General features: G+C 38.6%; 1 long non-coding RNA gene across 1 annotated transcript in view; it reads right to left on the reverse strand.

Moving 5' to 3' along the window:
• Positions 1-319: 319 nt before the first annotated feature.
• The window catches only part of LOC117072416, a 41,100-nt gene continuing 15,462 nt past the window's right edge, over positions 320-25,957 (reverse strand). Inside the window, exon 3 of the long non-coding RNA XR_004432789.1 lies at positions 320-568. This is a non-coding gene — a long non-coding RNA (uncharacterized LOC117072416). The remainder of the gene's footprint in view (positions 569-25,957) is intronic.

A 25,957-nucleotide genomic window follows, 5' to 3' on the forward strand; every position in this document is an offset into this window, starting at 1 on the left:
AGAGCTGGGCTGGGGCTTTCCCACGAAGTGTTGCTACCACCTGCTGGTTTTTCCAGGGAACACAAGCACCTGGTGCAATTCCCTTTGCCCCCTTTTCTCCCCGTATCGCCCTGTCGCATCTTGCTCTCCAGCTTCTTTGATTTATTCAAAGACTTGTTTATTAAAGCACTGGCTGCAAATGGGCTGATCGAAAGAGGTACTTAAAGAGCGTTCAGAAGCCGAAGAAAATTGTGAAAGATCTATGAGCCAACAAACACAATAAGCAAAACAAACTCACTAAGAGTCACCTGGGAGAGACAAACAGGCTTTAATGAATTGACTGAATGAGTGATAGAAAGATAAAGGCTACCGAACAAGTTCCCACTTGGCCAGGGGGTTGTTCACTCTTAATATCAGGAGTCAATAAATAAGCCTGATAGTATTTAATGCTTCTGCATTTGGACGTCATTAATAATTCCAGTTGTACTGACGTTCTGCTTTATCTTGTTTCTTCCCTCTGCCCTGAAACTCAGTGGTGGAGGGCTTCCTTCATTTTCTGATTAGTTATCGCCAAGGATTTCAAAGACTTCTGCAAAGAAACGGAATTTGCATTGTATGTGGAATTATGTAACTCATACATTAACGTGCCTGATGGCTAGACATCTCTGGTTATATTGAAAACTTAAAAAAAAGACACATAACTAGATTATGTTAAAATAAAAATATGAACAAAACCAAACCGTAGTTGTTACTTTATAAAACCCAAGAAATTCCTGTAGTAATTTGCAACCTGTCTTGTATTGACATACAGTAAAAATACCTGCATTCTTTTCTATTGCATGATATACCTCATATTAGGTGACTATAATATGAAATGAAGTTTTTGCTGCTCAAGGCTTATGTAATTAGTTATATTTGTCTTGTTAATAAAATTTGAGAGGCATCTAGTTTTCAAAGGAAGTGTCGTAGTACTCAGGAAACAAAGAGATTTAAATTTGTGGTTAGTCAGCTTTGCATCCTAAATACCTATATCTTATGAAAGCAAGTTTTAATGGTAGGTGGACAGCATAGAATGCATTGTTAAAGTATGCTGCAACCTGCAGCTATTAAAAAGCAAAGTAATGAATTCCTTTTTAAAGTTTAATGTAATTTTTTTGCTATAATTTGTTTGGAGCCTGGGACACTCCAGGTGCTTGGAAGTGTTATAGAATGAATCAATAAAAAATAGTATTTAAACTTTTTCTATGTGGCTGGGCACAATGGCTTATGCCTGTAATCCCAGCACTTTGGGAGGCTGAGGCGAGAGGATCACTTGAGGTCAGGAGTTTGAGACCAGCCTGGCCAACATGGTGAAACCTCATCTCTACCAAACAATACAAAAATTAGCCAGGCGTGGTGATGCGCACTTATAGTCCCAGATACTCAGGAGGCCAACGTGGGAGAATCGCTTGAACCCGGGAGGCGGAGGTTGCAGGGAGCCAAGATTGTCCTACTGCACTCCAGCCTGGGCAACAGAGTGAGACCCTGTTTCTTTCTGTCTGTGTGTGTGTGTGTGTGTGTATAGACGTTCAGTGCTAATGGGCAGGACCTAAAAAGTTTGTGGCTCATAGAATTCACCATTTCTGGCACACGCAATCTATTATATAAATTTGGAGCCAAAAGGAACTGCTGAGTAGAAAACTCCAGGTGAGATAGGAAGGCTCCTAGATTGGTTCTGCTTCATTTTTTCCTGAGTTTTTGCCTCCTTCTTAGGCTTTTCTCGCTCCCCTAGGATATGCAATTTTCTTCTTCCTTATTTCCCCTTAGAACAGCTAATGTAAGCTGATGTTGTCATAAACAAAGAGCTTTATAAGTAATTTCACTGATAAGAATTCTAGTAAAAAGCCATAAAGGAGTCTCCTGAGTCCCTGATCTCTTATTCCAAAACATTAGTTATAGCTCCCGATGCATGACCTCCCAGGGCTCAGGCCCTTCACTGAACTGTCTTGAGGCTTTGTGGCCTCCAGGTGCAGTTGTACTTCCTAAAAGCTGGAGTCTAGTCTCCAAACACTTTACCAATGGAAGTATTAAATGCCCATTTGTACAACTAAAGCTTTTATTGTTTTCTGTTCAGAAACTTCTAGAGTGTTCAAAAATTCTCCTATGTTACTGGTTTGTTTGAAAGTGAAACCTAGATTGCAACTGATTTGTAGACCAAGGGTAATGGATACCCTTCATGGTGGTATTAAAGTTTACCCATCATAGTCTTACACTTTGATATTACTTTAACCATGCAATAATAAAAAGGTATTCAGAGATATTAGTGCCTCCAAGATAAAGAGGATGGCTCTTCTCTCAGTTAGGGGTTGACTTCAGCTATATGTAACAGAAAAGTTGTACAACAGTGGTTTAAACAAATTAGATAACACAGAAATACTACGAAGGCCCCAAGTCAACAAGACTCCAACTTTAGGATGAGGGCTTGTTCTCAGATTGTCAACATTTTAGCCAGAGCTCCAATTACAACGTCTCCAAATTTCAGGCAAGAAAAAGAAGGGAACAGGATTAAAGCGCTACATCCAGCTGAGTTAGCACTGTTCACAGAACCTTTCTGGAAGATCCATTCAGTGACTTCATATGTCTTACTGGCCAAGACAGTGTCACATGCTTGAAACCTGCAAAATGAAACCTGCAAAATACATGCTGCACAAAATAAAATTAAAGCTGTTAAACATAAGAGAGGAAGAAAGAAAGAGGATTAGCCAGGGAACCAGCAGCCTCTGCCACAAATGAGATAAAATGATCACAGTAGTCTACATTTTTCCCTGCAATCAACAAAGATTTCCATCTCCTTTTTATAGGATATACTTGCTGGTATTTTCCTCCAGACCATTGTCTTTACATAGGTTTAATGCTCAAAGATGGTTCCCAGGAAGTTAGTTGAGTGAAGGGAAATGCCAGGAGTGTCTTCTTTCTAAAATAACCGTGACACAATCTCAAAAGAAAAATAAATCCTTTGCAGTTACCCATACAAACAATAGGACTTGAAAACATTCTAGATTTTAATAAGATTTTGGGCAGTCCTCAGATGCAGAGCAGAAGTGATAAACACTCCACACCTTTCTCTGCTGCTTTCCTGGTTTGTGTCTTTTCCATTCAGGTGCATATAGGAGATGGGATGATCTATGACGTGGAGCAGATGGCCCCCTGGTGGGCTCTTCCAGTAGAATGCAGTCTATTTCCGGAGCTCCGCCTCCAGATAGTGCTCTCTGAAAACATTGGCATTTCCTAAACTGCAAGGGTGGCCTGCATTTCTACGAGATCTGCCTTCTACTTGTAGATGTGGCTGACACATTTCCTGGTTCCCATATTCTCCTGTCTTTAGTATACGTCTCTCTACATTCAAATGGATTCTGAGAATCTATCCCATCAGAACTTAAAGCACCACCAACAAAGTGGAACTAGTCAACAACAAGAATCAGTAAACAGCAACGACAACACTTGAGATCTTTTAAAAATCTGAAACAAAGTAGAAAAGGAATGAAGATGTAAGAGTTCAAAGAAAAAGTCTTCACTTTATATTCTTAATGAGTTAAAAGCAGATGTGGAAGCTATATTAAAAGGTTGAGATAAAAAGGGATGGGGGCGGGGGAAGAAAAACGTAACAGTCAGGCGGGGCGTGGTGGCTCACGCCTGTAATCCCAGCACTTTGGGAGGCTGAGGTGGGTGGATCACCTGAATTCAGGAGTTCGAGACCAGCCTGGCCAACATGGTGAAACCCTGTCTCTACAAAAAATATGAAAATTAGCCAGGAAATTCTAAACTTAAATTTAGAATTCCCGGCAATAGCCAAATTCCCTGGCATGGCCCTTTCTCCTTTGTCTTGCTTTGAAATAAACATGAACATTGTATTGTTTGTCTATCAATACCAGAAAAAATCTTAGTGGCTGAAAACAACACTTACTTATTATTTTACAGTTCCAAAGGCCAGAAGTCAGAAGTGGACCTCCGTGGGCTAAAATCCATGTACTGGTAGGGCTGTGTTCCTTTTGGAGTCACTAAGGAGGGTCTGTTTCCTAGCTTTTCCCAGTGTGGTTCTTGGAAGCCACGGTATTCCTTAGTTTGAGGTCTTCTTCTTTATCTTCAAATCCAGCAACATCGGCTAAGTCCTTCTGCTGCTGTTCCTCTCACTCTCTTCTTCCGCGTTTTTTTTTTTTTTTTTTTTTTTTGAGACGGAGTCTCACTCTGTCGCCCAGGCTTGAGTGCAGTGGTGCGATCTCGGCTCACTGCAAGCTCCGCCTCCCGGGTTCACTCCATTCTCCTGCCTCAGCCTCTTGAGTAGCTGGGACTACAGGCGCCCGCCACCACGCCAGGCTAATTTTTGGTATTTTTAGTGGAGACGGAGTTTCACCGTGTTAGCCAGGATGGTCTCGATCTCCTGACCTCGTGATCCGCCCGCCTTGGCCTCCCAAAGTGCTGGGATTACAGGCGTGAGCCATTGCGCCCCGCCTCTTCTTCTGCTTTTAAGGACTTCTGTGATTATGTCGGGCTAGCCGGGATAATCCAGGGTAATCTCCCCATCTCAAGGTTAACTGATTAGCAACGTTCATTTTCCTTTGCTATGTAAATGAGCGTATTAACAGTTCCCAGTGACTAGAAGGTGGGCATCTTTGGGACCGATATTCTGCCTACCACAGACATGAGGGCTGGAGCTCCAGCACCGTTTTGGCATCTGAGCCAAGGCTAGCGACCGTAATACCTCTAGACTTCTTGTTGTATGAGGAAAATAAACACCTGTGATTGCAATTTACGTTACTTGCAACTTCACACATCTCTAATAGATACAGACTCAAACATTAGATCTTTAGCCAAGGGCTAATTATTTTCAGAAGGCAAGATGAGGCCATTTTCAAATCTGCAATTCTTAGAAAATTTGCCACTCAAGTCTGTTTTCCAGCAAGATGCATTACAAAATGTGCTCTGAACAATTAAGAGATGAATAAGCAATTGCATTCTTCATTAGGGAAGTTGTGATTGAGAAAAAGTGGTTATAATCACTTAAACTATCTGAAATTGTAGGATAAATAAAACACAAAACAAAATACAAACTTGCAAATCATGAATCAATAGTAAGAGGAAAATTAAGTAATTGAGGGTGATTATGATGACAAAAGTAAAATATCATATGTAAGTATAATAAGAAAGTCTGTTTTTAAAAGAATATTTTAAATATCCAGGTTGACATAATGGAAAATATAAAAGAGAAATAGCAAAGACAGGGATGTCATCAGTGAAAAATTCCTTGACATCCATCAGAGGAAGGCAATAGTTATTGCAGACATAATTAGTTAAAAGAATTTTAATGTTCTAAGATAATCATGAAATATTATCTTTAAAATAGGGTGTTGACCTCATAAGTCATGGATAAAAGATAAAAGCAAATGGACATGGTTCCTTCATCCAAAAGCAAAATAGATAAAAGATAACAAGAAAGCTTTAAAATATAGAAAACATAATTAAAGTGACAGATGTCAAACCAAGTACAAGGTCTTAATAAGCATAATATTCCAGAATAATTTCTATGGTAAGTCATTGGAATAAATACATCATGGAATTTCTTCATGTGGCAAAACATCTCTCTCCCATTTCGTAATATACATAAATAAACTGTTGTCTATTGCATTTCTAGAAACATTTATGTAAAAGAAAACACAATTTTTTTGTGTCTTATATTAAAAAGACACAATATTTTGGGGACACTGGACCATTTCACTTATCAAATAGCAATGCAACCATCAGTGACAGTACAAATGAATGCTGTTAAAATTAAATGTATAATTTTGAAATATTTAAATCATGGAGTTTAAATAAACATATGTACACATGTAATTGGAGGGAGGGAATTGCCATCCCTACACTGTTTCCCACCTTTTCTCTTCTCCTCCTCTTACCTGCACATTCACAACCCAAGGAGAGACAGGAAGATGATGTTGACTTGATTAGCCTCTTACAAGCAATAATTTCAATCTTCTTCTGAGTCTTTGTGTAGCTAAAGCAGCAATCATGAAAAGGTATATAACCTGGAAATGAGCCCATTTTTTATTTATTATAAATCTAAGAAGATGCAGTTTGAAAGTGGGACATGATTTTTAAAATCGTAGTATACTCATTCAAATTCAACAAAAAATAGGTGTAAAATTTTAATCACTTTAAGTGAAGACATAAAAGTATTTATTTTCATGTTAGAAAATACAGTAAGTTCCTTAACTGGATATATTCCTTCCTTCAAAGTAAATTAATGAAGAAGAGACATTCAATAGATAATAAAAATCTAAAATATAATTAGTGTAAATTACAGAAATTTCCCCCATTAATTGTCATTAAATCCCCACTGACAACTCCAACTCCCCTTCCCTTCTCCTGCCACAAATCTTTTACTTGCCTGGAAGAAGTTATACTGCTCTTGATTATAGCCTAAATTACTAATCTTATTGTGGGTGAGGTGGGCTTCACTAATTGTTAGATAATTAGGTTCTTCTTCTTTGCAACTTTGTTCTGTACTATTTATGAGAATTAATGGGTTGGCCTTGGGAGTTGTGCTTTTCTGAATCCTCATGACCTGTTGGATACCAGGTAAAATAAAAACTGGCATATTTATGACTCACACTGGTTGCAGGATGAGGAAGAAGAATGGATTTAGTGTCACCCTATATTATATTCTACTGGAAAACCAGAGTAAATTGAATAACTCAGAATTACCCCAAAGAGACTTTAAACGCCAGACTAATTTAACTCTGGTCCATCCTTAAAACATCAGCTATCAGCCCAGAAGTAAACCGTCACACACACGGTCAATTGATTTTCTGCAAGTGTGCCAAGACTTCAGTGGCAACGGACAATCTTTTCAACAAATCTTTTCCAGGGAAAACTGGATATCCACACGCAAAAGACCAAAGTTTGACCCTTACTTTATAGCATATACAAAAATGAACTCAGGCCGGGCGCGGTGGCTCAAGCCTGTAATCCCAGCACTTTGGGAGGCCGAGACGGGCGGATCACGAGGTCAGAAGATCGAGACCATCCTGGCTAACACAGTGAAACCCCGTCTCTACTAAAAAAAAAAAAATACAAAAAAAAAAACTAGCCGGGCGAGGTGGCGGGCGCCTGTAGTCCCAGCTACTCGGGAGGCTGAGGCAGGAGAATGGTGTAAACCCGGGAGGCGAAGCTTGCAGTGAGCTGAGATCCGGCCACTGCACTCCAGTCCGGGCGACAGAGCGAGACTCCGCCTCAAAAAAAAAAAAAATGAACTCAAAATGGATCAAAAAACCTGAACTTTAGAGCTAAAACTATAACTCTTAGAAGAAAGCATTAGGAAAAATCCTCAATAGATTGGATTTAGCAACAATTTAATGAATATCATACCAAAAGCAAATGCCACAAAACAAAAAGTAGATATATTGAACATCATCAAAATTAAAAAACTTTTGTGCATCAAAGGATATTATTAAGAAAGCAAAAACACGATCTAACAAATAGGAGAAAATAATTTCAAATTATATATCTGCTAAGGAATTAATATCCAGAATATATAATGAATTCCTAAAACTCAACAACAAAACACAAAGTAATTCAAAAGTGGTCAAAAACTTTAATAGACATTTTTGCAAAGCAGATATACAGTCCAATAAGTATGTAAAAAGATGCTCAGTATCATTAATGAAATGAAAATTAAAATCATGGGGTACCACTTTATGCCTCCTAGGATATAATAGCCACTATATTTAAAAAATATATCACTATTATATATAATGTATAATATTATACTTTGTATTATATATTATATTATTTATAATGTATATACAATAACTATTATATAATATATAATAAAATAAAATATCTTTTTCAAAATATAAAAATATTATTAAATATTTTAAAAATATAATAGCCATTATATTAAAAAAACAGGAAGTAAAAAGTGTTGGTGAGGATGTGGAGAAATTGGAACTCTTGTACATCACTGGAGGGAAATGTAAAATGATGCAGCCACTGTGTAGAACAGCATGGCAGTTCCTCAAAAATCGAACACAGAATTGCAATATGATCTAGCAATTCTATTTCTAGGTGTACACCCAAAAGAATTGAAAATAAGGACTAGAACAGGTATTTGTACACCCATTGTCATGGCAGCATTATTCACAATGGCCTAGAGTTGGAAACAATCCATGCCCATCAACAGATAAATAGATAAACAAAATGTTGTGTATAAGCACAATGGAATATTATTCACTCATAAAAATAATGTAATTTATTTATTTATGTACTTATTTCTTTATTTTTTTGAGATGGAGTCTTGCTGTGTCCCCCAGGCTGCAGTGCAGTGGCACGATCTCGGCTCACTGCAAGCTCTGCCTCCCGGGTTCACGCCATTCTCTCATCTCAGCTTCCCGAGTAGCTGGGACTACAGGCACCTGCCACCATGCCCGGCTAATTTTGTTTTTGTATTTTTAGTAGAGACGGGGTTTCACCATGTTAGCCAGAATGGTATGTGTTCTGTATTCATCTGCTTTATGTCACTATAAAGGAATACCTGAGGCTGGGTAATTTATGAAGAAAAGAGGTTTATTTGGCTCACAGTTCTGCAGGCTGTACATGAAGCATAGTATCCACATTTGCTTCTGGTGAGGGCCACAAGAAGCTTCCAGTCATGGTGGAAGATGAAGAGGAGCCAGCAGAGGGATGGGAGGAAATGCCAGGTTCTTTTCAACAACCAGATCTCGCATGAACTCATAGACTGAGAACTCACTCATTACTGCAAGGACAGCATGAAGCCATTCATGAGGGATTTGCCTCCATGATCCAAACACTCCCCACTATTTCCACATGAGATTTGGAGGGAAGAAAACATCCAAACTATATCATGCTACAAGATGGATGGACCTTGAAAACATACTTAGTGAAATAAGTTGGAGACAGAAGGACGAATGTGTGATTCCAGTTATATCAGTGTGATTCCAGTTTTATCAGTGTCTTAGTCTGTTTAGGCTCCTAGAACAAAATACCATAAACTGGTATTTAACAACAGAAGAAATTTATTTCTCACAGTTCTGGAGGATGGGAAGTCCAAGATGAAGAGACCAACAGCTTCAGTGTCTGATAAGGGCTCGCTCCCTGGTTCACAGATGGTCATCTTTTTGCTGCATCCTCACGTGGCAGAAGGGGTAAGAGGTGTTTCTTGGGCCTCTTTTATAAGGCCACTAGTCTAATTTATGAAGTCGCTGACTACATGACCTAATTACCTCCCAAAGGCCCTACCTCCTATTAGCATCCACTTGGGGGCTAGAATTTCAACATACAAAACTTCAGGGGACCCAAACATTCAGGCTGTAGTGATGAGGTAGCAGGAGTAGGCAAATCTGTAGTAATAGGAAATAGATAGAAGATACCAGGGGCAGAAGGAGGAGTTATCATTTTATCTGTAGAGAATTTTTGTTAAGAATGCTGAAAAACTTTTGGGTGTAGACGGTGGCAACGGTTGTAGAACACTGTGAATATATTTAATGTCAGTGAATTGTGGTTAAAATGATAAATATTAAGTCATGTATATTTTACCACAATAAAAAAACCTTAGTTCACAGATTGCTGTTTCAGGGAAAACTTCAGAAATCACGCTCATTCACAGAAGACTGTTTTTTCTCTCATCATGTTTCTAATTGTAAATCTGTATTTATTTGTGTGGTTTCTGACGATTGTCTTTCTCCTCCCCAGGACTGATGTTCCATAACGATTTCCAAGTCAGATTTGCTTACTTATCTACTAATAGTATCTAACTCATTGAAATAATTCAGTATAAAACATTTTTATTGAATTAATATTTTTAGTAATAAGAAAGGAAAATAAAATACAATCTTGAGAAACACATCCATTGCAATTATCTAAAGCTTTTCCAGCTCTTACGTTTATAGAGTTGAATAATTTTAATAGGTCATTTAAAAATATAATTTGGCAAATGTGGCATGACTAGGCCACACAAAAACACAGATAGAGAAATAAGTCTCGGCCGGGCGCGGTGGCTCAAGCCTGTAATCCCAGCACTTTGGGAGGCCGAGACGGGAGGATCACGAGGTCAGGAGATCGAGACCATCCTGGCTAACACGGTGAAACCCCGTCTCTACTAAAAAAATACAAAAAACTAGCCCGGCGAGGTGGCGGGCGCCTGTAGTCCCAGCTACTCGGGAGGCTGAGGCAGGAGAATGGCGTAAACCCGGGAGGCAGAGCTTGCAGTGAGCTGAGATCCGGCCACTGCACTCCAGCCTGGGCGACAGAGCGAGACTCCGTCTCAGAAAAAAAAAAAAAAAAAAGAGAAATAAGTCTCATTATTCTATTGTTACATAATTATTCACGATCAAATTATGGATTGTAAAAAGGTTAATTGTTCCTAATGGTCTCCAAAAGCCATTATTTTCTTTAATTTGCATTTGGTAGGAATTGAGCGAGGCAGCTGATTACAAAGGGGCATAGCTATGCATTCTGATTTTACGTAATTCATTCTGAAGACTAATAGCGACGGTAAGTTAACAGAGTTTCCTACGAGAATCTATACACATCTTGTAATAGACTTCAAATAAGCCAAGTGAGTGGGAAATATTATGAACTTTTATATCTTATAATTAGAAATAACTTTGTATGCAACTGACTCTTCTAAGAGGTCAATAAGAAAAAGAGGATGAGGTCTGCTCCTATTTTTATTTTTGTTTTCTTATTTAAAACTAGACAATTGAAGATTTTAGAATAGCTTCCTTGGTGAGTGCTTTAAACTCTGAACACTCAGAAGAGTATTGACAAAATTTTATTCTGTAAGCATTTTTATAAAACAATTCTGCTTCCAGTTAAACACCTTTTACTTTTTTTAGTGGTAGTGGTAATGGTGGTGGTGGTGGTAGGGATGGTGGATTCAACACTCCTAAAAATGGGAACTTTCTGGAGTTTACATTAATTATATTGAAGTTGTTTTATTACGTGTCAAATGTCTACTTGTGCTTCACTGCTTTATTAGTAATAAGTGTGTTCTCCAGTTATGTCACTCAGTCTATTTTTCCAAATGGAAACAAATAATTTCATATGTTTATAAATAAGTGACTAGGGCCTTTAAGACTTTTTATTGGAACTCATGTAAGTTTGTGTATGATTATAATTTGAGCCTTTCTCTGTGATCTAGAGTTTCTCCATCTGCTAAATGCCATTGAATAATTAAAAAAAAAAAAAAGACTGCTAAGAGACTAGTTGGCAGAGAGATAAGCTGGTTTGTGAGACATTCAAGCAGTAGAAGTTGGTATAAAGTGATAGCGAATGTTGTTGGTGTTTTCCTCTTAGCAGCTGGTTTGAAAGTTCTCCTTGGGGAGTGTTGTTTTATTTCATTTTGTTTTATTTGGAGGAAATGTGTTGGTAAAACATTTGGGGCAAGGGAGATTCCAAAGTGCATGCTTAAGTACTGCAAAATACTCTCAAATTGCCCTTTAAATCCAGGGACTACATCAGGTTGACTCACCTTTGCTTGCATGTGTGTGTGTGTGTGTGGCCTGCATATATAAATGTGGGTATAACTGCTTAAGCAGAGCTCAATTGCTTTATGTAATGGTGGGGTGAGTCTGTGAGGTTTTGTGTTTAATTGTTTTTTAAATAGCAATTAGATGTGTATTTCATTATATCAAAAAAGTGAAGGCAGTCAAAGGGGATCACTCTTTTTTCTCAATAAAATTTACTGATCAAAGGAGATCCAGCTATCAGCTATGGTACTTCAGGTCTCCATGCTTCATCAGCAATTCTGGTAGGGACAGAGTGAGTGCTGACAACAGGAGAGTGGTTGGTGGCCTTAAGCTGGGTTTCTGCAGCCTCTTTTTCTACCAGCCAAGAGGGTGTATTATGGTCATTAATGTCACTCTTCCTGAAGTAGAACCCTGATGTGTGCTTTCTCGGGTGTCTTGTAGGAAAATCCATTAGCAATTATTTTTGCCTTGAGATATTCAAAGGCCACTTTCTTTGTAATCAATTAAGGAAGCAAAAGTATAAGCAAACAAGATTCCTGAACAAAGCATTGGTGGGTAAGGCTCACTTTTTTTTTCAGTACAGACAGGCATGTATTTTTAAGGAAAAGGTCAGATAACCCTCAGTTATCTTTGTTTAGATAACGGTCATAATCTGTCGTAATTAGTCATAATCATGTACCTCTGTTCATTTTTCCTAAGATAGCAAAATCACAATACGGCTTTGCCTGGAGGGTCACTTGGAAGTTTTCATATGGGCTCTGAGACAGAGGGAGGAGGATCTGGGGCAATACAAAAGACACAGTAAAGCTGGAGGACGTGGGAGGAGAACGAGAGAGACAGAGCGAGAGAGGGAGAGAGAGAGAGAGAGAGCCATCTCCAGGGGTTCAGGTGATGAATTCTCCCGGTGTTTGCAGTCACAGATAACCTGTGTCACTTCCAGACCAAACAGCTCAATAGATAAGTGTACTTTATCTTTGTTTTATTTTCTTTTTACTCACTTGATACAGATGAGCAGAAGGATCTCAGAAGTTACATTTTTAAAACAACAGATGGAAACAACCATCACAACAACTCCTTAGTCTATGAATTACTCCTTGGAGAGGCAACTCCCGTCAACCAGGAACAACCATTTAGGACTCTTCATGAGCAAGAAATAAACTTCCATCATGATTGTACCACTATGTAGCTTGGAGTTTGCTTATTACAGCAGCTAATATTACCCTAACGAATAAACCCTGTGTGCAAACTGATGTATGGAGGAAACAGAAATTTTAAACGTGGATTCAGGAGTATAGGGATCAGGGAAAGCAGCTGTCTGAGTTGCATTAAGAAGCCAGGAGATTGAATAGAGGCTTGAGTTGGATCCTCCTGAAACCCTAAAGCGTTAGCCACTATTTCAGGGCTCGTCTCACAATGTGTGCCTTGTAGGGAGGGGAGGAAAAGAAAGCATTAAATGACACAAAACATGGCTGCCCCAGTCCTTGCTTCTGTAGCTGATCATGAGATCTAAATTAATAATCAAAACGACCTTATTCCACCTCCTATTCCCTGTCTGTCTCCTCTACCAGCACCTTAGCAGGCCAGAGTTCTTTTCTGGTAGGGTGAATCATATCTTCATTCTCAGAGGATCTGAGTCCTTAGTCCTTGGGATCCTGGCTTCACTGAGTTGCTGCTGTGTTTATTATCTAGATATATTGGACAAAAGATGCTAAGAGGCACTCCAGGGAATTATCTGGGCTCCAGGCATTGTTCTGCTTGTCCCTATTATGGAACAGTCACTGAATTTCCCATGAATGGTCATGGGGATCATTCATTCAAGCCAGTGACCACCTTTGCTGCCTGTTATTTTAGTAGCATGAAGAGCTGCAAATGCCAGAAGGCAATCTCAGCTTCCCGTTTAATAGAACAATGACTTTATTTCTTGGTGGAAAAATTTTTCCCTTGGACAGAAATTAGTACAAGATATGGGAAAGGAAGCAAATTTCCTTAAGTGGTTCAGTTAAGGTGTGATAGGAAAAATCTATCCCTATCTCCACTCTTTGTTTCCTGGGCCTGAGTATTCTGGCAATGAGAGATAAAGCAATACGTTGTCCACTAGGTTAGGGCGTATACCACTACTATAGAACAGTGCCCCAGCCTCTCAGAGGGTGGTCTCCTCACTGGCCCATTGGCAGGCCATTCTATCTTTCTACCAATCAAGCTGCTTCTAGGTGGTGTGGCACATGATAAAACCAGACAATTCTATGGGTGTAAGTCTATGTCTGTACTTACAACACGATAACATATGTTCTTTGGTCAGAGATGATATCAAAACGATGAATAAGTCATTCAATAAGTCCAAGAATGTTGGTGCTGACAGAAACATTGTGGGTAAGGAAGGAAAATTCTTCTTGAGAATATGTACATACTCCTGTGAAATTAAACTCTGTCTCCCTAATGATAGAAGGGATTCAAAGTAATCAGCCTTCTGGGTGATCTCCTTAAACACCTGAGGAATGGTGCTGTGATGGGGACTAAACTCTAGTATCTCCTTTTGCCAGTGCTGATCACTTCTGATTAGCCTTGCAAAGGAAGCGCATGTCACTGAGCCCATGTATCACTTCCATTGATGTCTTTGGAGCGGCCATGCACATGGGCTCATGGAGAAAGCCCCGGGATGGTGCATCCATTCACTTTCTCACTAAGATCATTCATCTTCCTCAGCATGCTATTTCTTACCAAAAAAGTTTATTTTCTTCCTTAAGATAGTCCAGCAGAATGCTCTTACTTCTTGTTCTAATTTGAACTTCTTATTCCCTGGTTTTACCACAGAACCAACATCCTGGCCATCCTGAGATTTAATTTTACTGAATTTTGGAGTTGATCTCACTGTACTTTGATTTCTTATCTTCATCTTTTTTTTTCCTTAGGACGACATTTTTTTGTGTGCTGGAATTCATATTTTAATACACTTTATAGAAAAACTTTCATCTCTGCATGTATTAAATGGCTTTATTCTATCTTAATGCTTTGTTAATATTTTGGTTATAGTATTTGAGATGTAAAACGTTTTCTTTTCTAGCCTGACTGAAGTCCTGACATCGTTTACTTCCAGTACCTAATGTTGCTGGTATGAAGTTAGCTGCCAATCTGATTCAATTCTGCCCATGATAATTTGTTTTATTTATTTTTTCTGGAGTTTTTAGGGTTTTCTTTTTATCATTTCTATTCTGAAGTTGTGTAAAAATATGTAAAAAAATATTTTATCCACTGTGCTTACCTTTCCCCTGAATGCTTTTCATTCTTTTTTTGTTTGTGATTTATATGTTTTCTATGAATAGCTTTTCTCCTGAAATTATCATTTAACCGATAATTTTTAACTGATGTCAACGGTCCCTTTTTCTTTTTTCATTTTACTCTTTTTTTAAATAAATGAATATAATGTTTTCTCAATTTTTTTTTTTTTGAGACGGAATTTTACTCTGTTGCCCAGGCTGGAGTGCAGTGGTGCGACCTCAGCTCACGGCAACCACCACTTCCTGGGTTCAAGCAATTCTCCTGTCTCAGCCTCCCAAGTAGCTGGGATTACAGGCATGCACCACCAAGCCCAGCTAATTTTTTTTTTTGTATTTAGTAGAGATGGGGTTTCACCATGTTGATCAGGCTGATTTTAAACTCCTGACCTTAGGTGATTCGCCTGCCTCTGCCTCCCAAAGTGCTGGAATTACAGGTGTGAGCCACTGTACCCAGCCTCAAAATTTTAAAAAAGAAAAAATAGACTTATAATTAAATTAAAGTTTTTGTCTTTTCCCAAAAGTATATATGTTTCCTCTGGGGTCAATATTCTGTTTAATTACCTTGGTCTTTCTCTTTTATTCTGCTATATTAGTAAGGATAATTAATGCTACCTGCTATTACAAATAATCTCAAAATTCTCAGTGCCTTAATCCAGTGTAAGTTGTCTTGCTTTGCTTTCACCTCACGTAAAGGCCAATTCCTGGTCAGAGTCCTCTGGGGCAACTTTCCTATAGGGGATGACTCAGAGATGCAGGGCGCCACTACTCTAGGATTCCCATTATTGCTGCAAAAAGTGAGAGAGGAGTATCACATGTAGGAGATCTTGTGTTTCTAGCAAAGCCTGGGTGAATTATGTTTCTACTGCATTCCCCTATTTAGAATTGGTCATCAGGCCCAATCTAGATGCAAGGATACTGGGAAATGTAGTTTTTCTATACTCCCCAGAGGATGATAAAATGGTTTGATAAATCTATAGAATTGTCTTTGCCAGAGCCTTTTGCTTTTCTTTTTAATCAAATGTCTGCTGATACTCAGTTGTCCAATATGATTATAAATTTAGAAATGTTGATTATTACCTGTAACTGACTAACATTTCTTCTGATACTAGTTTCCTTTTCCCTGCATACAAAGACTGCAAGATTTCTGTTTGTGGGTGTGGTATGTGGACAGGCAGGCTATACTCTAAGATAAGCAAGCTGGCAGCCTGTACTCTGACAGCCATTGCCCGTCTTAGGCTGACAGTTTATTCAGCCTCACTTTATAGGCACTTTCCTTACACATACTCACGTGTGGGACGCATGACTCAGCAGTCGTTGGACATACAGTTCTTCAATCAGTTGTCTTACTTTAAGCACTTTCTCATGCTTTGACTACATCTCTAAGAGTTTATAGAATGCTGTAAAAATGATCCTGCCTCACTTGCTGCTTTCTCTTCTATCTGTATTGAGCTAGGCCCTTTTTGCTCTGATTTATATTAAGTCACGTTGGCCATAGCCATCTCTGGTCTTTCAGAAACTCATGAAATCTTATTTATTTATTATTATTTTTTTGAGATGGATCCTCGCTCTGTCGCCCAGGCTGGAGTGCAGTGGTGCGATCTCAGCTCACGGCAAGCTCCGCCTCCTGGGTTCAAGGGATTCTCCTGCCTCAGCCTCCCAAGCGGCTGGGACTACAGGTGCCCGCCACCACGCCTGGCTAATTTTTTTGTATTTTTAGTAGAGACAGGGTTTCACTGTGTTAGCCAGGATGGTCTCGATCTCCTGACCTTGTGATCTGCCCACCTCGGCCTTAAAATCTTATTTTGTTAATATTCTCCATCCAGTATTTGACAATTATGTTCTTTTCTTCTCTTTTATACTTTTTCCTATAACATATTTCTATACTTTATTGTTTTTATTTTGGAGTGAGGGAAGATAAATGAGTTTTTCTCAAGCTATGACCTTGAACTTAAATTTTTCACTTAGCATAATATGATATTCCATACTAATAAAACTATTTTGCATATCATTAAATAATATTCTAAAGTAAGTTTTGAAATATAAAAATATTCCATTTTATAATTTACTATAATTTAGCTACTAATTTCCTCTGGTTGAATATTTACGTTATTTCTGTATTTTCTTTCTTCCTTCCTTCCCTTCCTTCCTTCCTTCCTATTTTCCTTCCTTCCCTTCCTTCCTTCCTTCCTCCCTTCCTTCCTTCCTCCCTTCCTCCCTCCCTCCCTCCCTCTCCTCTGTCTCTTTTTCTTTCTTTCTTTCGTTCTTCTTTCTTTCCTTCTTTCTCTTTCTTTCCTTCCTCCCTCTCTCTCTCTTTCTTTCTTCCTTCCTTTCTTTCTTTTCTTTTTTTTGATGGGCTCTTGCTCTGTCACCCAGGCTGGAGTGTAGTGGTGTGATCTTGGTTCACTGCAACCTCTGCCTCCCAGGTTCAAGTGATTCTCCTGCCTCAGCCTCCTGAGTAGCTGGGATTACAGGCATGAGCCATCACGTCCAGCTAATTTTTATATTTTTAGTAGACAGGGGGTTTCATCATGTTGGCCAGGCTGATCTTGAACCCCTGACCTCAGGTGATCCACCCGCCTCAGTCTCCCAAGGTGCTGGGATTATAGACATGAGCCACCATGCCCAGCCAGTATTGTTTTTCACAGTTAAAAATCTCTGCAATGGATATTCTTGTACTTGAGGTGTTAGATGTCTAACTATTTTCCTGGATCAAATTCTTTAAAGGGAATTTGCCAAGTCAGAAGATATTTGCTTTTTTATGACTTCATGTACATATAGCAAATTGCTCTACAGAAATACACACCCTACTGTCTCATAGGCCATCAGCAGTAGGCATTAGCATTTTAAAAAATCATTAACAATTTATTTATACCAGTAGCACTTACTAACTGGGTGCCCCGGTTGACTCAACTGTAAAACATGATCTAGGTCTTGGGCTGTTGTAAAGATTAAACATATACCTCATACATGTCTATCATAAACTAAATATACAGTACATTTTATTTTTAAAATGATAAATTATTTTTAAAATGAACCACCTGCCTCTCAGGTTGGTGGGGAGGATTATATTAGACAATATATGTAAAAATACACAGAAGTGGTATGTAAGTAGAGTATAATTGTTAAGTATTATTATCCTTTCTCCCAGTAAAGGCCTCTTAAATGTGAAAGTAACCTAAATCCCAAGACTCTGGCTAGGACACAGTGACAGCAAGCAAATCACGTGGACAGCATCTGAGCTTCGGGGCAGGTGGTCTGGTTGACCCATTACTGAAGAAGATCAAAGAGACCAACAAAGGATTGACCTCAGGGAATTTACTTCTCCTTGGCCAAGCATTCAGATTTCCTTTTCATTACAGATTCAGCTGAGCATCTGCATGTAAGCAATGTATCCCTAAGACTGCTGTCCTCTCTTTCCTGTACACCGTTGCTGTGGCTAAGTGATTTTCTACTAGCCCCTACTCCCACTGTGTCTATATATGAATACAACAAAGGTACACAGAGGCCAGATTTCTGGTCTGCTCAAGAGCTCTGGGGATTTTGATCTCAAGCTGGCAGGGAGGAAGGACAGAGCTTTGAAAAGAATAAAGTGAGCAGAACTAGGGTGATATTGTGGGTAAAGGGATAATCTTGGATATGGAAAGGTGAATGTAAAATTAAAAAGTTGGATCCAGAAATTATAGGAAAACGGAGAACTTGGGTTGAATACGTGGATTGATTGTCCAGCTGTGCCTCTGCTTTTCCGTGACCTCAAGATCTTTGGGATAAAATATTGACTACATGGATAATTTTATATTAAGAACTTTATTTTTTTCCTCCTTTCTTCTTTGTCCCTCTGATTTTTGTGTCCTGAAGTCCACCCTAGTCAGTTAAATGAAGCCATAGTTTTCCATTGATGTCCAGTCTAAAATACATTTGATTAAGAATATGTGTCACTAGACTTACTCCAGCTGTCCTTGTGTCTTACTTAGTTTCCTACATCTGTGCCCCAAAATAAACTCTGAACATCCTCCATGTATTGCTTTATGAAGAAAATGAGTCAAGCACGTATTCAAAACAATGATGTTCTTTTGAGTTTATGTCAGTTAGGTTATAATTTTTCTGCTAGGAAGAGATGTTAAATAATTGTAGCTCAAACAACCTCCCCGCAAAAAAGTTTTTTTTTAAATTTTTTGTCACATGAAAGAAGCCCAGAGTGAGGCAGTCTTGAGCTCTTAGGAAGGCTGCAGGGCAGCTTTGGCAAGGTGGAAGTTTATTTTCCTTTCACATAAAAGCCTGAGTGTAAGTAGTTCAGGTAGCTGTAGCAGCTACATCAAAATCTAGGTCCCAGAACAACGGTCTTCTTTGCTCTCCTTGGAGTAGTAATAGCAGCCCAAGGTTGAGTGCCAGCTATCCCTCTAAGATACCAGAAAGTGGAATAGGGGAAGGGAAAAAGAATGGACACACAGTACTAAAAGATTCTTTTTAAGACTCTTAGTGAAAGTTGCACACAACACTGAACCTTACATTCCTTGATCAGAACTAAGTCAATGACAACACCTGAATGTAAGCAAATCTGAAAAAAAGCATTATCTTTTTTTTTATTCCAAATGTCCCTGTCCAAGCTAAATTTAATTTTGGTTTATTAGAGCAGAAATTGGAGAATAGATCCTGGGGGGCAGGTAGCAGATTTTTGCCATGGCAGAATATTTTACTTGTTAGATAGTGTAAAAAATAAATTAAGGATATGATAAAGTCAACTGTTTTAAGAAAAGCAGAATTTTATTCCAGGGAAAAAAAATTAAATTATAAAAGAGAGTAACTGTAATTATATCTGTATGACTTTGTGGTGAACAGTTATTTATGAAGTTCTAATAATATAAACACAATTTGTTTCAACTTTTAGAATCAACTTATAGACAAGGCATGAAAATACTTGATTATGTTACTTAATAGAATGTAAATATTATCAACCTTGACAATGTAAAAGTAAAACTGCAGACGACAAATTTATTGCATGGAAGGAAATAAAAGAAACAAAGGAAAGGTTGAGAATACCAATATCATCATATTGTGAAGTGAAGAGTCAAGAGATACTGTGGATTTTTAAACAATCAAAGAAGAAAGATGTAAGGATATATGAAGTGTGAATATTGCTTAGAGTGAATTAAGAGTGAATCTTATGAATAGTGATACAATTATGTGGGAGCATTGAGACTTAGTTAGAAGAAGGGATAAGTAAACTAAATAATTATCTATTAAGGCTATTCCAACAAACTCTGTCCCCCTTCCCAGGGGAGGTGACACCCCATTGTTCAATATGGGAGTGAAGAGGGTAGTTCTGTGGATTGGTGATGGCTTCATTTAACTGGCTAGGGTAGACTCCAGGACATGAAAATCAGAGGAAGAAAGAAGAGAAGAAGAAAAAGAATAAGGCTGTTAATATAAAATTTTCCATGTAGTCAATGTTTTATCCCAAAGATCTTAAGGTCACACAAAAGCAGAGGCACATCTGGACAATCAATCCACTTATTCAACTCAAGTTCTCCATTATTCTATAATTTTTGGACCTAACTTTTTAATTTTACATTCATCCTCTTAGATAGCTAAGAGGATGTCACTGTGATCTAATTAGATAATATAAAAGGCATACTATAGAGGTATAGATAAACACATGAATAAATGAATAGTATTTAATGCAGGAGAATTCCTCTTGTTCAAGCATTCATAGCGGATTAAGCCAGGTTAATGTAACAAATCATTTGAACCACCCGAAATTACAAAATGACCTTCCAATTATCATTTGTCTTCCTACATGTCTCCATTCCAGGAAAATAACGTGCTGGCTGAAGAGCCCACCTCCAGAATCTGTGGAAATCATATTTTTCATTATTGAATTCTAAATTTATAAATTGACAGTCTAGTTTATACAGCAACCTTTTCTTTCAGCTTGAATAGACCATGAGAAACTGATCAAGTGAGGAAAATTGCTTAACAACTTTAGGGCTCATTACTTTCACCCACAAATGTAATGAGTTGACCTTAATGAACCATGAAGACCTTTCATTGTGGAAATGAATGAATCTATGGACTCATGGTGATCCGGAACGATTTACCTAGACCAATGCTTCCTAATATAATCAACCAAAGAGATGATTGTATTTTTTATGTAAATATAATTCAAGGGCTCCCAGATGATAATTGTTTTACTTATTCAGTCTAGAAAAACAGTGGCTAATGCTTTGTAATAATGTCCTGGGTTAAGAGCCAAGTGCCCTTCTGCCTGTAGGCCCTGTTGATGAGTGCCACTCCTTTAATGAGATTCTCATCATGACTCATCCTCCCTGTGTCTGCCACTCTGCCTTCAGTTGGAGCCGGCTCCCAAGGTTCTCTCCCTTTGCCTGCGTGGTCAGTCTCACTTGTGCCAACTGCTTTCTTTCTGTTCCTTTTTTTTTCTTTTTTTCTTCTTCTTTTTTTTTCTTTTTAAATTCTTTTCTGTCTATGTTTGGCACATTCAGATGACATTTTTTCTGGTCATATGTGTCCCAGAGGTTACAAACTTACTTATCTATCCTTTGCACATCTCATGAATTCTGCCCGTGTCTCACAAGCTATTTGCCTCTGCACTTAGTTTCTTCACCCTCCTTATTTGCTTTCTTATCTCTGTAACAGATTCTAACACCACAGGATGGGCCCTGGTGGGTGATGGGGGACTGATGTGCTTTTGGCCATCTCTACCATCCTCTCTCTGCTTGTCATTCTTTGAGGTCTTTGCCTTTAATGTCTACAGACCCCTTGAAATCTATGACTTAACAGTCTCTGTTGACCTATTTTGGCATCCAATGATGATTCAGTAACCGATACATATTCTTTTCTCTTTCCTTAATCCTTATCTTCTGATCCTTTACTTTTTCCATTATCCCAATTAACCACACCCAGAGCCAGTGCACTGGACCCCCATCCTGGCTGTTTTGAATTGGTTGTTTTGAGCCATCCTGTTGGTCGCACCCAGTCTCATCTGTATTGTGGATCCCATTATGCAGTTTATGTCTGCTGTGTTGTACACACTGTTCTCTTGTTTTCTCAGTGTTTTCCTAGATTCACATCCTTGCCCTATCTAAACTATGATTTTTCTTTTTGGATACTAAAATTTCTACTTTTCTCTACCACTGAGAGCTTTGGAGTCAGACTCCTGGCTTGGTAGCTTGGCTCAAATACTAATCTTGTTGACCATGGGCAGAATCATTGAACTCATCTCTGCCTCATCTTTCTTATCTGTGGGGTAGAGGTGATAACATAAGCACCTACAGCATAGGGCCTTTGTCAGGATAAAGTTGAATTAAACACACACAACACTAAGAACAGTGCCTGGGGAACAAGAAGAATTAATAGATTTCAGAGAAACTGCAGTTTCGATGCAAATCCCTGCTGCTCTTGCTCTATGATGGGAAATAATACAGTGTGTAGATTAAACATGTGAGCTTTGTAGTCAGTCAGCATTAGATTGGACCCAGATGCTGCCTGTGTGGTGTGACTCTGGGCAAGTAATTTAGTCTCTCCAAGCTTCAATGCCTTCATTTGTTAAGTGGGACAAATAACAACTGCCTCTCAGGATTATGTAGCTTTATTTTAAGGGTGATAATGTTAAAAACAACTAGATGGCACCTGGACACAGCAAGTATTCATGATATAATATGTTATCTGTTAAGAATAAAATAAATTATCCATCCTTTATATCTCTTTAGGCTACAAATTTTTTTTTTTTTTGAGAGGGAGTTTCTCTGTTGCCAGGCTGGGGTGCAATGTACAATGGCACGATCTCGGCTCACTGCAACCTCCACCTCCCGGCTTCAAGCGATTCTCCTGCCTCAGCCTTCCAAGTAGCTGGGATTACAGGCGTGTGCCACCACGCCCAGCTAATTTTTGTATTTTTAGTAGAGATGGGGTTTCACCATGTTGGTCAGGCTGGTCTACTAATTTCAAAACTGATTTGGGACTTTCTTTGTCATTTATTTTCAATTTGCACATGAAGTTTATTGTTTTTCATAGACACCTCTTTCGGTAACTCCTTACTTTCCTACATTTTTTTCCACATTTCTTCTGTCTCAACATCCTTTAGTCAGTGACAATTCAATTATAATATAGCACATCACTTTTAACAGAGCACAGCGGGATTTTAAGCAGAGATATGAAGTAAAACTTTCTCACATCCTCACTTCTCTTCATAATATAGTCACAAATAAACATACCTGACAGGTCAAGTGATTGTTGCTGCTGGTATGACTCACTGCAATCCGTACGTTTGGAATCTTAGGGTGCATGTGTGAGAGAAAGTGTGCGTGTGTGTGCATGCATATATGTGTGTATGCAGGGGTGTGTGTGTGTGTTTGTGTTTGTGCACACATATACTGACCTCTTGCTTCTTGAACTTGATTTTCCTTCTTTGATGTATCTTGCTCTGGGAGTGACAGCAACCAGACACCTCAGTCCTCATTCTGACTTTCCTCTGAATAGTTCCACTTTTTGCTGCCCCCAGTGTTTCCATTATCCCAATTAACCACTCCCAGAGTCAGTGTACTGGACCCCCATCCTGGCTGTTTTGACTTGGTTCTTTTGAGCTATCCCTTTGGTCACATCCAGTCTCATCTCTATGGTGGATCCCATTATGCAGTTAATGTCTGCTGTGTTGTACACGCTGTTCTCTTGTTTTCTCCGTGTTTTTCTAGATTCACATCCTTGCTCTATCTAAACCATGATTTTTCCTTTTGGATACTAAAATTTCTACTTTTCTTTACCAATGAGCTCTCCAGAACCAACACCACAGGACAGGCCCTGGTGGGTGGTGGGGGACTGATGTGCTTTTGGCCATCTCTACCACCCTATCTCTGCTTGTCATTCTTTGAGGTCTTTGCCTTTAATGTCTACAGACCCCTTGAAATCTATGACGTAACATTCTCTGTTGATCTATTTTCACAGAGATGACTCAGTAACTGATTAGTGTTCTTTTCTCGTTTTTCTTTCTCTGGCCTTTATTTATGAGGACGGGCTATCTATTGAGTAACCCTTTAGGATCTTAAATCTTACACCACATGGGACAAAAACTGCATGCCTTTGTCTCACAAGACAGGTCTTTCTCGACATTTAAAAAAAATTTCCAACATGTTCAATCCACATAGTATCACTCTTTCTGGGATCATCCATTCACATCATTCCTTCTTTTCCTTTCCTCTCATTCTGACTGCTTTTTGGTGCTATTCTCAATAGGTATTTACTATAGACTTAAGCAAAGGAATTGGAGTTTGAGCCTAATGTTCTGAATTCTCTTATTTACCTGCTCAAATAAGTAAAGTGGAGTGCAAGTTGGACTCATAATTGGTGGTTCTCAATAAACAGTCTAAAAATACATGTACCTCAAAAATATAAACACTGCAGATCAAAGATTATCTTGACACTTCTCTTTCTTGCTCTCTTTTCCAGAAATAACCATTATTATCAACCTTGTGTGCCTTTTCCGGTCCCTTTTCTCTCTATGTATTTGCATTCTCTACTAAAATAAACTTCATGGAAATGGATAGTTGGTACCCCATTACTCTTGGTTGGATGAATGAATGTGTATCTGTATGTATGTGTGTGTGGGCACAAATACATCTCTATCTATCTATCTACCTACCTACCTACGTATATGCTAACTGCTTTGTGTATGTTTTGAATATGTTTTGATATAAACCATATCGCTTTGTACATATTACTTGGCAACTTACTTTTTTACTGAACAACATACCTTGGGGATATTTCCATGTTACCACATCTTGTTCTATTTCGTTCATTTTAACTGTTGTTAAAATGTATGTTATGGATATTTATCTGTCTACTTCTCTACTGATGGATATTTACATATTGCCTATATTTTGCCCTTTATAAGGCTATAACAGAAATCCTGGCAAAATTTTTTGCCCACATATGCATGTATTTTTATGGAATTGTTTCTGAGAAGTAATTTGTTGAGTCGAATATTATGTGCAGCTTTTTTTTCTTTTTTGAGATGGAGTCTTGCACTGTCGCCAGGTTGGAGTGACATGATCTCATCTCACTGCAACCTCCACCTCCCAGGTTAAAGCAACTCTCCTGCCTCAGCCTCCCAAGTAGCTGGGACTACAGGCACGCGCCACAACGCCCAGCTAATGTTTGTACTGTTTTTTTTTTTTTTAAGTAGAGATGGGGTTTCATTATGTTGGCCAGGATTGTCTCGATCTCTTGACTTCGTGATCTGCCCGCCTTGGCTTCCTAAAATGTTGAGATTACAGGCGTGAGCCACAGCACCCAGCCATGTGCAGTTTTAATAAACATTGCCAAATTACCCTCCACAAAGACTGTTGCAGTTTACTTTCCAGCTGTGCATGAGAGCATGTTATTCCCCTACATGCTTGCCAACATCAGATATTATTGAGTCTTTTAATTATGCCAGTCTGATGGGTGAAATGGTGGGTTTTTAAAAGTATTACGTTCAACTGATCATTAGATCTAGCCTCTGTCTGTATGTATGTTGGCCTTCCTCAGTGCAGGTCTATCTTTTATGCATTTTCTTTTCTTTTCCTATTTCAGAGGAAAAATGTTCCCCTTTCTTGATGCCCAAGAATTAATCCGCATGCCTCTTTTTTTCTCAAATATCTTCTTTCTTTAGCATCTTCAATTTTCCTGTCTTTATATAGTTCTTCCTCTTGGCTTTCTATATAATCAGACTGTAAATATGTTGGAATAAAAGACCGTATTCAACTCTACCATTCCGTTTAACCTCTCCCTTGCTCGCTCTGCTCCTAAACTTGTCAAATGAGTGCTCTGAATCTGGTAGTCTCACCTCCTCTAGTCAACGACATCAGTGAGGTCATTCAGTCCTAATTTTACTGAATTTTTAAAGTTCTTTTAAGTCCTGCTGCCAGCTCTTTGTACCCACAGTCTTCTCTGAACTTCCAAGATACCATCCCATTTCTTGTCTTCCCTCTAGAACTACTTTCTTAATTTCTTAAGCTTACTTTTCCCCTCCTTTTACCTATAAGCGTGAATGTTCAACAATTTTTATTTTTGGACCTTTGTTCCTTTTTCCTCACTTGTTGTTTTGGAGATCTAATCCATTCCAAACATTTCAACTATTTTCTCTCGGCAGATGACCCCCAAAGTCAGTATTTCTAGTCCTGGTGTTTCATT

The sequence above is a fragment of the Trachypithecus francoisi genome, unplaced genomic scaffold (assembly GCF_009764315.1).
Source record: "Trachypithecus francoisi isolate TF-2019V2 unplaced genomic scaffold, Tfra_2.0 Lachesis_group4, whole genome shotgun sequence".
NCBI classification, from domain to species: Eukaryota; Metazoa; Chordata; class Mammalia; order Primates; family Cercopithecidae; genus Trachypithecus; species Trachypithecus francoisi.